This window comes from Phalangium opilio, unplaced genomic scaffold (genome assembly GCF_054372755.1).
Source record: "Phalangium opilio isolate 3A_F unplaced genomic scaffold, DU_Popi_V2 ptg000031l_1, whole genome shotgun sequence".
NCBI classification, from domain to species: domain Eukaryota; kingdom Metazoa; phylum Arthropoda; class Arachnida; order Opiliones; family Phalangiidae; genus Phalangium; species Phalangium opilio.
The window spans coordinates 9276871-9291609 of NW_028324158.1; the positions used below are offsets into that span (position 1 = coordinate 9276871).

Consider the following 14739-nt stretch of genomic DNA (forward strand, 5'->3'; position numbering starts at 1 on the left):
CAGTCAAGTAAACACTCGTAAGACTAATAATCACAAGGCTTTTGCCTCCCTAAGGTAACAAGTTAAAAAAAAAGTTCACTTTAAAATATATTGTTGTGAAAACAAAAAAAATAAAACTGAATAGATTAAGCTTTTAACCACTTCAGATTGTAACAAAAAGTCTGGTGATTTCTCTTCTTACTATATATCTAACGTAATACATAGATTAAACCCTGCAATGTCACCGGTCCATCTTGGAGACACGTAATACAGATAACTACAAGTTTAACCTTCACTGCCAAGTGATATGACAGACATAGATAGCGATAAAATGGATATAGAAATTAGGTAAAACACGCCATACCGTTTTATACAAAATACGATACATGATGGTATATTATGGTTGGTTTCGTTTGAAAAACTAACGACAAGAGAAGAAATTGCGTAATTTTATCTAATTGAATAAAACTTAAGCCTTGGTGCGTGGAGTGTAGCTGATTTGAAAAGGCGGGGAAGATATATAACTAACAGGGCCGATGACATTTTCCTATCACACTCTCACGCTGCGTCATTAAAGAAGTTGGTTGGGGTCTCGCGCAAGCGCACCTTTAGGGTTACTAAATACTCTTTTGAACATTACTCTTACGAGATATTCTTTCAATCCACTTCCATCTTGGAAAATGGCCACTAGAAATGTAATAAGGATGTTTCGCAGCAATCATGACATATTCATGGCAACATGCAAGTTATTCTTGGGATAGAAATTGCTCTAGACTCTTGCAGAGAGAGAGAGAGAGGGATTGAAGTCGAGGAAGTTTGTGGAAAACGAAGAAAAAATAAACTAATATAAAGAAAGGCAAACACTCGAGAAAAAAAAAAACTCCCTAGGCAGGAAGTAGTGGCTAAAAGCATAAGGGGGAGAGTTTCCGGTGGGCCCCCACACACTAAAATATACTATCCATAACGTTCGTGCAAACGTTAATCCTTCACACTTCCGCTTCTGTGATTGCTACTTCCGGTCTTATAAACTCTCACTCAAGAGAGTCAAGACGTACGCGACGAAACGGATAGCTCCAAAAAAAAAAAAAAATAGTATGGTATGATTAAAGCTAACTCCCATCTCTCTACTCTAGAGTTGAGCCCTGTTTGGATAATTTTATATTTCGACAATATTTATCTATAGCCCCATCTTATATTAAGATTACGTCAAAGATAAGTAAGTATATGGTTATAAAATCTGAGGGAATTACGAAATTGCGGTTTATGTAGTAACAATTAAGAGTATGTTTCGGTTTAATATCTACGTAGTCATTTAAAAAAATGGCAGAATATTCAATAGAGAAACCATGAAACCGGTGTACTAAATATTAATGAAATCGAAAGTACGGACGCTATTTCGTATACTACTGGCTGCCATTTTCCAAGATGGCGGCGAATTGGAAAAATATTTCTTATTGAGTATCTACTACTTATGAGTAAGGTTTCTGCAAATTTTCAGCTTCCTAGGTAAAACGGTTTAGGGTTAGCGTCACGATTTCAATATCAACATATTTGGTTGGCGGAAATGAAAGTGCAAAAAAAGATGTATATCTCTCTCAAAATGTTTTAAGTTGGTTAAATTCTATTTGCTTGGCTTGTGTCAACTTGTTTCTTTCATAAACACATAAGTGACACGATATGTTAGTTCTCTAAGAGTATTTTAAGAGGGGGTATATAGATCATTAGAGGCAGAAGAAGAATAAACATTGACTGAAATTGTTTTATAAATTTTTGGGAACGTTTGTTAGGGCTTCCGTTTTAGTCTGATTACATCCGGGCAGACAGACTTCTTAAAATACTTTCTCGAAAGATTTATAGCGCCCTATTTTCTTTTCTCCCTTCTAAATAGTAAAACTATAACCTACACAAGAGCCTACTAAAACTAAATTCGTAGATGAAAATAAGCAAAAAAGAATAGGGACGTGCTGTCTTCTTAAGCCTTGGTCTTCTAATTCAAGACAATTTGTGGTCAAGCCTCGTGTGGCTCGGGTCCAGCAGTTTACACAAATTAATATGAGAATTTAATTAATTTCGTGACCCTAAGTTCCTCAAAACAACATAAGGTAGTTGCCTCAATCAAACTCTAGGCCTAAACTACCTACGTCTTACACCGGCAACAGCGCCAGATGGCACGAACCTCAGAGACTAGTGTATTTTCTAAATTATACCATAACCCTATTCTGCAGAAGTATGAGTCTGTAGTAGGGGCTATCGGAATAGATCTTTTCGATGTAAAAAAGGGGATAGGCAACCCTCAGTATCGGGACATACAAAGGGGTTGATACAGTACAGTCTCTCATGATACAAAATGTCTACAGCGCAGGCGCCACAAAGCGACATGGAAGGGGGAGTTTTACCCCCGTGTCTTTCCCTCTTAGTTACATCGAAATGGTCTATTGTCACGCGACCGCTACGTCATCTTCGGAGTAAAGGTTTCTGTCCCGAAACGAAAACCGAATAATGTCCTAGTATGATTTACTTTCCCTCGTCAAGTAGGGTAGAGATAGAAGACTATGGTTTCTGTTTTGTCACAAGGGGAAGGGGACGCCCTCTCAACAAGTCAACTGAGCCTGTATGCTTTTATAGAGGACCCAAACTTACGGAGATCGTGATTCGATTATGTTCCCACCACCAAGTAGCACTTGAATGAGATTATATGAGTACTTTTGAGTTCACCATGGTTACCAATCAATACCGCACCGCATATTAAGTGGCAACGTATTTTACTCCAAAAAACATACACCACAATGAAATTAAACTCGCAACAGCGCATGAGCTAGCCTAGGCCCAATATTACCTTAACCAACGTAAAGTGCCAGTCAAGGTTTCTATAGAGTAGTCGTAGTGAAACGTACCTGAATGAGTTTTCGTGTGGGAGTAGAATGTAGATTCGAAAATTCTGCTTGGCTCGGTTTTCTGCTATCGATTCTTGACTAGAAATTTGCGTGTCAGACGCCAGCTGTCCAGGCGGTGATAAAAACAATTTCATTCATTCAAAGCTCTTAGTCATTCCACAAACCTTGAACTATGTAGTATGCTATATGCAAATGATACAACGGGAAAACAAAGGAAATTGCATTTCATATTTTAGTATAATAAACAAATACACGACACACATAAACCTGCAGATGTTATTCGATAGACCGTATTCATTCATTCAAAAGCCTTACTATGTTGTTGTTGTCATTATTTTGTATTGTAAATTTCTGGTATATGTCGTGTGACATTTCATTGTCAAGCGTGTGTGGAACTTTGTTAACACGTTTATGGAGGACAAATAGCGTGGGAACTAACTACACGATTCAAAATAGGCTTAATGTATCCTAACTATACCTTTTAGTCGAAGCATAAGTTTATACGATACGTTCCATAAGTATGACACTTCGTAATTACAGCTCGAGTTAGTTCGAGGGAGAACGACGAGGGAGAATTGATTGGCTACACTCGGTGGTTAATTTTGCAGGACTACCATCTCCCCCTATTTAGTCTGTACTAAGCCTTTGACAGCGCCTCACCAGGTGTCGCTTTACCTCGAATCTATGACCTACCTCACTCACTTCATGACAAGCTCCAGCTTGTAACCAGAGATTAACAAACTTATGGTGAACATATCTTATGAACTTATGGTCGAAGGTACTGTCGAATAGGTTTCGGTTCAATGGGACTAACACCCACCACGTTCGAGCTAATCGTCTAATTAACTGGTAGAATCCATAATTGTTTAACATTTTATCGAGATTTATTTAATCACTAACGATTGAGTTGGTGAGTTATGATCACGGCTTGTAATTGACATTACGGGAATGGCTTCTTACAAAGAAACTGCGTTCATTACAACAACCTACGCTTCAACAGAAATAGTATGACTATATTCTTCGCAGTAATTCACTCTTTGATAGCCACAACTAAATTTCTAGAAACTATCTTTCAAGTTGTTTTCATTTACAAGCAAGAAGTACATAATCAGAAGACTGCAGTTTTCATCAACATACTTAAACCCTAATATCGACCAAATGCAATATAACCTTTGTATAAGTCAGGGGGTATAAAATAGAGTCTACTGTTCAACCACCTTAATTCTTAACTCTAATTTTAGCGGACGATACTGAGGCCATTCTTTGAAAAGGGTTTAATATTAAGTATGTAACGTCATCAAGATGGTGTACGAACGGTTCTCTCTGCCCCACTTCAACAAAATGGACTTTTGGCATTGGATAATTGGTACGATTGCGTTCAACTGCCCACGCTTTCCGGAGAATTTACCAGAGAAGATGGTCGATATCCAAGGACAAATCTCCATTAGGTAGAAGGCCCTACATAACCGTAATAAAGTTAAGGACCCCAACTAAGTAGAAAAATAAATGTATCGAAGAATACAGCATACCCCCATCTTGTGCCACAATTGTTTGTTGCAAAAAGTTTGGTACAGATCGTAATTATGATTGAAGTGTTTTACTTATGACCCCTTTATTAAATTAACATGCATTGTCTTCCAGTTTCACAAAAAAATTAAATCATAACTTGTCATAATGTCATAGACTCAAAAATTCACTGTATTTCGGTATTACCACCCTGTATGAATAAATGAATGAATGAATTTAATTTTGCTTTCACGAAACTTCCAATCAAACGCGAACGACAGAATGGAATATTTTTCTACGTCAATAACGTTTTCTCCCTTTGGTTTAAATTTTATTAAAAAATGTTGGAAATGTTTAATTTAAAAACCTTGGATGAAGAGAAACAGCACGATTAAAAAAGAAACAGGAGACCTGTTCTCCAGCAAATAGTTACTTAGCTTGAATTGTTACTACAATATTTGTGTGGAACAGATCATACCAACACTTATTTCAGTTCGAAATTTTGCAAGAGTAACGACGAAAATAATCGGTATACAAAATTGCAGACCAATGAAACTAATGGGTTTAAAATTATAAATAAGTATAAAGAAGTATGTCTAGATTTAAAGGCCGACTTCCATCGAAAAGGGTTCTAGCGAACTGAAAACCGAGCATCGAGACTAACAATGGAGCGACCGTGCCGATTTTCGAATCCCCGCTGGGGTAAAAGATGGAAGGGTTCTAGCTAACTCAAAAGCCGTGCAATGTGGTTCTAGCGAACTTGAATATACGCAATAGAGAATTTCCTTCGGGGGAAAGCAAAAATTCGAGAGGAAATAAATTTAAAAGGATATCTATTGTTCATCTTCAGTTCGCTAGAACCACATTGCACGACTTTCAGTTAGCGAGAACCCTTCCAACTTTTGACCCTGCGGGGATTCGAAAATCAGCACGGTCGCTTCATTGTTAGTCTCGATGCTCGGTTTTCAGTTCGCTAGAACCCTTTTCGCTGGAAGTCGGCCTTTAATCAGAAGTTCTGAATTATTATATAATGAGTAATTTAAGAAAATGCAAAATTAACAATAAGATAAAGTCTACGTAGCGTTGCGAGATAAATGTTTCACTAGGTCTGAAGTTGCGCATACCAATTTATGCCATCGGCATTCTCGCGAAATGCTGATAAACTAAGTTCAGTTTTGGTTCGATCTCTTCGACACTGTAGACTTTACCCAAGATGAAAATTTTTACTCAATTTTCATATAGTGTGAAAGAAACACCTTACAATTAACATGTCACGATATCAAGAAATCAACTACAACATATCAAAAATTATACAAAAACATACAAAATGACCTTGACGAAACATGTTTTAAATATTAATCTTTGGAGAAATACTAAAACAAAACAAGACGCGTCTATACATAAGATAAAACAAACCAATTATTTTTCTCCTTTCGTTGATAGCTACCTATGTATCAGACAAAAATTCTATGTTAAAAAGAAGACATCTTTAGAATGCGTAGAGTTCATTAAATTATTTAATAGGAGTTGTATGAGCGCGTGTTTTTTTACGTTTCAAAGAAAATCTTATCAATAAACCAGTAAAGAAAAAGAAAAAGCTGAATGAAAGACGTGTTTTCGTTCAATACTTTTGGCAAAGAGAATGTACAAAAATTTCATAACCCCCTGAAGAAACGCTTATCTGATCCAAAGATCAAGGGAAAAAAAAATAAAATAGGAATGTATCAAGAACAAGAAAGACGTTACAGAGGTTGTGTGTGAATTTCTACGACTTCTGCGATGCCAAATTACCAATAATAATTCTTCCCGACCTTATCATAAACGTTAAAGACGTATTGGTAGCTCGGTTATCCTAATATTTCATTAATGTTCACATAGCCAATGGGCAAGCCACCAAAAGAAGATAGAACCTCCAAAGCTATAACTAAATATATTCTTCTTCGTCTCCAGGGTGGAGGGAAAGAGGATTATTTTGAATATTAAATTATACAAGGGAAATGCCTTGAGCCATTTAGCGTCTTCTTTTTTTTTTTTAGATTTAATTTCCATGTTTTTAAAGGGAAAATATAAGCTTGTCATTGGGCGTCTTCATTCTCATATTTTCATTAGCACTGAAGAAGTTGAAAGATCTGTTCCTTTCATAAGTTTGTCACTGGTTACAAACTGGAGCTTGTCATGAAGTGAGGGAGGTAGGTCATAGATTCTTGTAAAGCAACGCCTGGTGAGGCACTGTCAAAGGCTTAGTACAGACAAAATAGGTTAATACGGACTGCAAAACTAACCACCGAGTGTAGACAATCAATTCTCGAACTAGCCCGAGCTGTAAGTCCCTATCATTACGAAGCATAGGTATAGTTATGGAAGGAACATATCTTATAAACTTATATTGGCATAAACCTATAATGCGTAAGTATTTGTCTGCCATAGAGATCTATAGTTTCATCAGAGTAACATAAGGGCGAGACTGCAGGAGTGGGCTTAATTAACATTATCTTATTTATCTTCGACAATGAATGCCTTAATGAAAATGAAAAACAGTTTATTAACAATAAATTTCAATCTTTCAATTCTCTCCCCAGGTTGTCAATACACCTTCCCTCATACACACACCAAGTACATCCAAGTCCCAAACGCGACTCGAGAAAGGTATATTACTGTTAGAGTAACAACAGTGTTTTATCGCGTGAATGGATAGAAGATCCCGCCCTGCCTTCATTCACCAAAGTGAATGTCTCTTGGAGGGACTCCAACAACGATGATGATGTGGATTTCCAGATAACAGACGTTTGAAAAAGAAAAACTGGCATGGGATACGATGTACCATGCCTTGCCTTCAACCAACCACTTTGAAATTCAGAGATGGGTGAATAAGGAGGAAGGCAAGACCTAACTACCCACCTTATTATTATTATTTTTTCTTTTTACTAGCATCATAATGAGATTGAATTTCTTTGCCAAAAATGCTTCAAACCTCGAATGCATTTGGTAGGGGGAAAGGCTTGGAGTTTTTATTAGTTTTTCATTAAGAAGTTTTCTCCGTTTGTCGAAATGAGGACGCTTGAAAAAGGTCTAGGCTGTTTGAATTTTCGTTTATTATGACAAGAGATTCAGAAGGGTGTAAATTGCGAAACGAAATGAATTTTAAATAAAATCAATCTCTGATTGCAGATTTCTTGAAAACTATCGTATCGACAAGTAATGAGTTGAGGTTTAGACTGACAGACTAGTCAGTTAAACTACCTTGGGATTTGATTTTGTAAATGGATTGGTGCTGTTGCTGTTGGGAAACTTTGATATTAAAAGTACTTAAAATTTTTGAAAGGCGTAGTAAAGGTCGAGATAGGGTGTGAAGCAATGCAAATTGAAGATGAATATTAAATTTATAAGGGATTGTCTATTGTTCATCTTCAAGAACCAAACCACTTTGCACAGATTTAAGTAACTATAGCCTATACGACAACAAATAATTATTAAGGTGTATGAATCGAATTGTTTTAGAGAAAGGTATCACGACATTTAAGGTATATTTAAGAATATTTTTATGGCATCCTTGGAATTAATGTAATAATAATACTAATTGAGTACTTAACAAATAGAGGGTATCATTCAAACAAGGTTAATCTTCAAAGACGAGAATTGGTTCTTGTTTGGTGCTGCAGAAGGTTTTGGTTGGCGGTTACACCCACACTGGTACGGTGATAAAAAGAATTAGAAAACTAGAGTAAAATTAAGTTAAAATCTAGGACGGAAAAAGCTCTTTTCTTTTCTTTTCATTCTTTTTTCTCGCGATCTCTTCTTTAAGTGGTTCGCGTCCTTAATTACCTTCGCCTTCAACGAAATAAGATGGCGCCAACCAACAATCGCTAGTGCGCTCGCGCTAAACAACAACAGCAGCAGCAACTAATGCACACGCGCGCCCGCTCTACTTACTGATGCGTGCATTCGTCTCATTCCTTAATCATTTAAGTCTCCCCCAAAAACACAAAACAGCTTATTGTTTAATAAACCTTTGTCTGTCTGCTTCAATTCAATTCAACTCTGTAATGTAGTATGACAGATCTCAAAGAAGTTGTATAATGAAGCTAACCATCGTTGAACAGTGTGGTGAGATGTGTCATGGTGTGACATACAGGCAGACTAAGATTGCAATGGAGGGGTTATGGTTACTTGAATTGTGTGGTAAGATGTTTCATGGTGTGACTACAGCTTACAATGAAGAGGTTGTGGTAAGACGAGTCATGGTGTGACAAATAGGCAGACTACAGCTGTTCCTTGAATAGTGTGGTAAGATGTGTCATGGTGTGACATATAATCAGATTACAGCTTGCAATGGAGAGGTTATGGTTCCTTGAACAGTGTGGTAAGATGTGTCATGGTGTGACATAAAGTCAGATTACAGCTTACAATGGAGAGGTTATGGTTACTTGAACAGTGTGGTAAGATGTGTCATGGTGTGACGTATAGTTAGATTACAGCTTACAATGGAGAGGACATGATTACTTGAATAGTGTGGTAAGATGTGTCATGGTGCAACATATAGGCAGTCCACGATTGCAATGGAGAGGTTATGGTTCTTTGAACAGTGTGGTAAGATGTTTCATGGTGTGACATATAGGCAGTCCACGATTGCAATGGAGAGGGTATGGTTCTTTGAACAGTGTGGTAAGATGTATCATGGTGTGACATAAAGGCAGACTACAGCTTGTAATGGAGAGGTTATGGTTCCTTGAACAGTGCACGGTAAGACGTCTATAGCTTGCAATGGAGAGATTAAGCATTCCTTAAGTTAGTAAACTTTGAAACAGGAAACTCTTAACCTCTCTAGTTGCTGCCACACTTCTACACGAGCTTAAGATTACCTAGATAAAATTCTAATCTTAATTTTATAAATCATCCACGAATCAAAAACCATGCAGAATAATCCCTGTTACACCAAGAGCAGTTAACATAATAGGATTATAAGTTTAACACATCCACCTGGGCTTTCTGTGGATTCCATATTGTTATACTTTGCAAACTGTTCTTGAACTCATTCACTAAGAATTACTTAAATTCCTTAAAAGGGTGGTTTAAGATTAAACCACGATTCGTACGCAAAATCTTTTTAAAACGTTAAAAGGAAGAAAAGTTTTTTTTCTTTACTAAAATAAAAAGTTGGCGCCATATTCTCGTATAGACGACACTTTGCTACATAAGAAAAATTTATTTTTCTATATTTCTTTTTTTTAAACCAAAAAAAAAAACACTCTTCGCCCGCCTTGTCGAATGTATATATCTGAACAGGGTGTTTAAAAAAGATTGGTATGTACCGAGGAACTGTGGGTAAATTAAGAAACTAAAAGACAATGCAAAGGTGGGGGTCTTAAGTAAACACAGAAACCAACAAAAAGGAGCGATGCTGCCATTGGGGTCATCTCCCTCTGGCCAAAAGGCACCGCCAGGGCCAGGAATAAGAAAAATTTCTTATAAGACATGTGTCCAGTGATAACCCTTTGACTGGAAAATTTATAGGACATTGTCCACTGGAGTGCGCAAAAATTGTGTCGCTTCTTCATAGTCAAGCTATCAAAATTTACTGGTCAACCGTCCAGTGACTCCCTTAGATTCAAAAAAATTATGGGCCATTTTAAAATTTTATTGGACAATGTCCAGTGTCCTGCGCTTATTTCCGGCCCTGGGCACCGCTAGAGTCAGTGCGAGTTGGCTAGTCTCCCCTCTATAGTGTATCTGGCTCCATCTGGCGTTCTCTCTTGGAGCGAGGGATCATACCCCAATGGCGTCCTCGCTCCTATTTGACGGATTCTCTATAAGTGTTATCCGAAATGGTCTATAGAAGCCAATGTACTTTGGTCGTACCACCCGGGCCTTTCTGGCACACCCTGTACACGAAAAAGGTTCTGAAACGAATCTTTGTTTATCTAAATTTTCCCTAATAACCTCAGCCGGCCCAGGAAAAAATTATTTAAAGACTCCCTGCACACTTTTCCCCCTTTCTTTAGTAACATTCGCTAAGCCTAATTTAATGAACGTAAAGAAAAGAGTCAAAGACGCAGTAAGGTACAACCTCCCACGCTAAGCCTCGCACTTTATTACAACTTTAAAGACGAACATAATGTAATAGCGAAGAGTGAAAGTAACCACAACTAAATGAAGATTCTATTTTAAGAAGGAGAAGGGTTTTTTCTTTTAATATATAAACGCCGGGCCGATATGGGATCGCAATTAACAGTGAAAATATACGCCAAGGCTTAAAGAACGTATACAGCGATGTGGTGGCGCGGTGCCGGTGGCCATGACATTTCCACTTCGTTACAACAGCCAAAAGTGTGGAGTGAAATGTACTTTTTTTTTAAATAAGTTGACTTTCATGGGTGCAGTGTTATGTTTGTTTTTTTCCATGATTTATAAAAACTTACATTAATCTTACGACATAACTTTGGTGGTGTTATTAAGTTAGTCTATATATATATATAGTCAGAAAGAAGAAGTACAGTACTCGAAGTAGGCTAAATAGACGTAACACCACAGCCATCTTGGGTTATTCTTAAAATGGTCTAATACCGGCTACGAGAGATGATACTCTACCCTATTACTTAGGAGGACCATTATAGGGTTATGGCATATATTATACACGAAAAAAATATATATTATTTAATTATTAATTTTTTTAAATACTTTTTTCAAACATTCCACAAAGTTATATTAACAAGTTTAAAGTCCATATAAGTGGGAGTTAATATAACGGATATTTTACCCTAAAAAAACTATATGATTTTCGAAATTTATCTCTGGTATTTTAAGTTACCAAACCTAAATTTAAATATAAATTATTCCTGTATATAAATTGAACTGAATTGAATTAAACGAAGGTCCATTACGATATAATTTATAGTAGTATTTCCCCTAAAAATAATAGAATATTCGAAATGAATGTTTGGTATTTTAATTAAACTGAATATGTAAAATATTCTTGTATAAATTTAACTAAACGCTCATTAACATAATTTATAGATATTAGTCAGTGTTACGAATACGCGTTGAAAAAACCACGCAGTACGTAAGCATATTACGTTCCTTGAAACTCTAGTACTCACTACTCTCAATGTAGGCATAGTATTATTTTTTAAAACGAAAGGAGGGTAAGTTTTATGAAAGAGGGTAAGTATACTTGAAAAGTAATTTACTATATAGTTTATCTGACTCAGAAATGCAAATCAGCCTCTTAAAAACGTCGGCAGTCTCAGGAAGCTCCCACCCTAGCTGTAACTCCTTAAACATTACTGGGTAGCCACCCTTAAGTCCATAATTGGAAGTAGAAGCAATTTTCTACTGATGATAACGCATTCTTTTGGCATAGATAATGTTTCAACAGGGATGGATTTAATTTTAGAAGTAGGAATGGAGAACAGAGTAATGTGGGCGCGCGTCAAAGTCCCGGACTCCCTTCTAAGGGACCGGGAAGGGTGGGTATGAAAGAAGAGGCGGGTCATAGAGACAGAGGTAAAAAGGAATTACGTACTTTTCGACTTCCAGATCAGCAACGTCATCAAAACGTAGTTTAAGTGAGCCAATAAGGTAATTTAAACTTTTCGTTACGTGTTGGAGGGAGGGGCTCTATACTGGGTGGTCTATGAGTCGGACTGAAGTAAATACTAACCGTTCTCCATTCCTACCTCTAAAATTAAATCTATCCCTGGTTTCAGTTCAAATGTTTCACTTTAGTTAATAAACTTTCGAATCAAACCTTATCAAAAGAAAAAAAAAACACCTCGAGATTCGTAACGTTTTCACCTTCTGATAACATTAAAAAGAAATTTCTCTACTCAATTACTAAATCTCGACATTGTTATTACTCAACTTTAAACCAATCCTTAATTTCCCATAATTCTTGTTAATTTAATCGCTTGAGGTTTTGAAATTTCGAAGATTTATGATGAAGAATCTCCCACATACTCCGTTTTCTAAGTACTTCCGGTTGAGAGTGAGAGAGATACCGTCATTTGGAATGAATTTCTCAAGTTAACCTTCAACACTTTACTCAAGGTTATGATGACACTATTTTATTTCCATATATGTTCTCCTCGAATTTACGAAATTGGAGAAGTAAATTTGAGTTGGTTAAATTCAGGAATCAAATAAGAACACTTCCGAGTGGGTTTGTTCCGAATTATAGAATGTCAAGTGATTTTATCACGTTCAAGTGATCATATGACAACCTGCGTTGAGGGACCTTGCAGGATAATAGGGATTTTAGGGTATAGGTTAGGGAGGGACCTTGCAGGATAATAGGGATTTTAGGGTATAGGTTAGGGAGGGACCTTGCAGGATAATAGGGATTTTAGGGTATAGGTTAGGGAGGGACCTTGCAGGATAATAGGGATTTTAGGGTATAGGTTAGGGAGGGACCTTGCAGGATAATAGGGATTTTGGGGTATAGGTTAGGGAGGGACCTTGCAGGATAATAGGGATTTTAGGGTATAGGTTAGGGAGGGACCTTGCAGGATAATAGGGATTTTAGGGTATAGGTTAGGGAGGGACCTTGCAGGATAATAGGGATTTTAGGGTATAGGTTAGGGAGGGACCTTGCAGGATAATAGGGATTTTAGGGTATAGGTTAGGGAGGGACCTTGCAGGATAATAGGGATTTTGGGGTATAGGTTAGGGAGGGACCTTGCAGGATAATAGGGATTTTAGGGTATAGGTTAGGGAGGGACCTTGCAGGATAATAGGGATTTTAGGGTATAGGTTAGGGAGGGACCTTGCAGGATAATAGGGATTTTAGGGTATAGGTTAGGGAGGGACCTTGCAGGATAATAGGGATTTTAGGGTATAGGTTAGGGAGGGACCTTGCAGGATAATAGGGATTTTAGGGTATAGGTTAGGGAGGGACCTTGCAGGATAATAGGGATTTTAGGGTATAGGTTAGGGAGGGACCTTGCAGGATAATAGGGATTTTAGGGTATAGGTTAGGGAGGGACCTTGCAGGATAATAGGGATTTTAGGGTATAGGTTAGGGAGGGACCTTGCAGGAAAATAGGGATTTTAGGGTATATGTTAGGGAGGGACCTTGCAGGATAATAGGGATTTTAGGGTATAGGTTAGGGAGGGACCTTGCAGGAAAAATAGGGATTTTAAGGTAGATTAGGGAGGGAACTTGCAGGAAAAATAGGGATTTTAGGGTAGATTGGGGAGAGACCTTGCAGGAAAAATAGGGATTTTAGGGTAGATTGGGGAGAGACCTTGCAGGAAAAATAGGGATTTTAGGGTAGATTGGGGAGAGACCTTGCAGGAAAATAGGGATTTTATTGTAGATAAGGAACCTTTGTGGGGATTTTAGGGACCTGGTGGGAACCCTAGCTGCAACTGATGATATCAGTCTAGTCACACAAGAGACTTAAAAGGTGAGATTAAATGAATTGAAAATAATATAATATAATCATACAATTAGTTATCTTCCAAAAACGAAGATAAAAATTATATTCAATCTTAAATAAAAATAAAAAACTATAATACAAGTAATTATGGTATATAAGTAAAGCGTCGCGAAAACACCAGATGAAAAATTGCGCAACGCACCAAACCTCAAAAACGTGTATAATTAAAATTCATTCCGATATATAGAGATAATCTTAGTCCACGCCCATCTAGTTATAAGGAAAAGAAAAAAAAAAGATTATCAAGCGCACCAGTATGCAAATTGATAAGATCGGAATACGAAATTTCGGTGATATAAATTAATAATCGTGTTTTAATTTAAATAACATTTAAATAAAACCAAGGCGGTTAACGCGCCTTGTCTTTTATAATGTGTTTTGGGGTTTCAATAAAAAAATAAAAAAATAAAATAATAAAAGAACAATATTAAGTACAGTCGCCAATTTTTAATTAGAGTGGTTAGGCCTTGGTCAATTTGTAGTATAACCAAAGAGTAATTAAGAACCTTGTTATATACGGTCTCGTTTTTGCCCCCAAGCTACCTTTCTGTCAAGTAATTAACGAATCAATTCGATTCGAACGAACGAACTACCTTGCAGACTGCAATCATATAAATTTGAAGAAATGTTGATTTTTCCAATTATTTCTTATAAAAATTTCAAATCTTTTAAGTTTTTTTTTAAGAATCTTATTAAATACCACTTAGTTTTGAATCTCTTAATTTTGTTCAACAAAGAGTTGATTAAATTGGGAGTGTACAGCATCGATATCAAAGCATTATTCCAGCCTGTTTCTTGAAATCACGTTTCCTACAGCCATAGGCGGATTTTGTGGGAGGGGCTAGATTAAGTCCGGCCCACAAAACCCGCATAGAAATGAATGTGTGTGCGCAATAATTCCCATTACTTTTATGTATCCTGGTATA

The 14739-nt window shown here is 36.9% G+C and overlaps 2 long non-coding RNA genes across 2 annotated transcripts in view; one reads left to right on the top strand and one right to left on the bottom strand.

Annotated features, from left to right (window-relative positions):
* Nucleotides 1–14739, bottom strand: part of LOC149690469 (uncharacterized) — a 104164-nt gene that overhangs the window by 15156 nt on the left and 74269 nt on the right. Inside the window, exon 3 of the long non-coding RNA XR_016383747.1 lies at nucleotides 2874–3055. This is a non-coding gene — a long non-coding RNA (uncharacterized LOC149690469). The remainder of the gene's footprint in view (nucleotides 1–2873; nucleotides 3056–14739) is intronic.
* Nucleotides 1057–7726, top strand: LOC149690470 (uncharacterized). The gene is made up of 3 exons (XR_016383748.1): nucleotides 1057–1195; nucleotides 6959–7446; nucleotides 7548–7726. It is a non-coding gene; the product is annotated as an uncharacterized LOC149690470 (long non-coding RNA).